This window comes from Humulus lupulus, chromosome 1 (assembly GCF_963169125.1).
Source record: "Humulus lupulus chromosome 1, drHumLupu1.1, whole genome shotgun sequence".
Taxonomy (NCBI): domain Eukaryota; kingdom Viridiplantae; phylum Streptophyta; class Magnoliopsida; order Rosales; family Cannabaceae; genus Humulus; species Humulus lupulus.
In genome coordinates this window covers 32,239,079-32,240,207 of record NC_084793.1, presented here as the reverse complement: position 1 = coordinate 32,240,207, position 1,129 = coordinate 32,239,079, and the positions used below count along the sequence as shown (strand labels likewise).

General features: G+C 32.3%; 1 long non-coding RNA gene across 1 annotated transcript; it reads left to right on the top strand.

The window, feature by feature from the left end:
• Window positions 1-266: 266 nt before the first annotated feature.
• On the top strand, window positions 267-866 carry LOC133821978 (uncharacterized). Its single transcript, XR_009887784.1, has 2 exons — window positions 267-469; window positions 587-866. It is a non-coding gene; the product is annotated as an uncharacterized LOC133821978 (long non-coding RNA).
• Window positions 867-1,129: the final 263 nt, after the last annotated feature.

The following is a 1,129-nucleotide window of genomic DNA, read 5'->3' as shown; positions in this document are numbered from 1 at the left end:
GTTGTGGAATTTGGTGAATTCTTACTGTATGTTGAACAGGGCATTATTACTATCGTGATTCCCTATAAAATGCTTCTTGAGCTATTTTCTCTGTTGCTACCTGGATTACTTTGATTGCTTGTATATTTTAGGGGCTTCCGAAAGTTATAACTCTTTGATGCAATAATATTAGTTCGAGTTTCTTATTCCAAGATTTTGTTTCTTAATTTTTGAGTTGTTTACATTTGTTGAGTTCATGCAAATTCTTTTCAAATTTGGCAGCTTCAACTATTCTGTGAAAAAGTGTTTGTTTGTTAATCAAAATTTGCTGAATGATTTGCACTGCAATTACAAATATGTAGGTTTTCATTGCTTGTGGAGTAAGTAAATCTAATGGTCAAGCAAACGATCCCTACCGCAAACCAAAACCAGGGATGTGGCATCTTTTGGAAAAACACCTCAACTCGGGCATTTCTATTGATATGGATCCGTTATTTAACTTTTCATCCTTTCACTTGTCCTTTTTTGTCGCTGTAATGCTTATCGTTTGAGAACCTATATGTTTAAGAATACTAGCTAACAAAGGATTTATGTGTTTGCTTTTTAGATCCTTTTATGTTGGTGATGCTGCTGGAAGAGAAAATGATCATAGTGATGCTGATATAAAATTTGCAGAGGTACTGACTTTTTCTTACTCTTTTTTGATGAAAGTAAAAAGACAATGTTCCTCATTTTGTTATATTATAACAAACTGAGTTTCTGTCCTTTGACCTACTAGTTTTCAAGTAAGCATTTAGTATTACTGTTGTATACTTGTGTCAAATTTGTAATTCTACATTAAATTCAAGGTGTCAAATATGTTCAATAAAGGCTCCCTTTAATCCAAATATCTTTCTACTACTATCTGTGTGTTGCACTGTGTTTGAACCGTTTGCAGGTCTGGGTTTTTATCAAAATGTTTATGGTTTATATGTTTCCAATACAACTAATGCCATAATAAATAGACTCTGAGCTGTTCAGTTGTTCGAATACCGGGACAACAAGTTCAAATAGACTCTTAGTAGCATTATAGTGAATGAGTTTTATTTGAGAATGTATGTTAGAAATCTTATTATTTGCTTGATATTGCAAAGAACTTAAATGTATACAA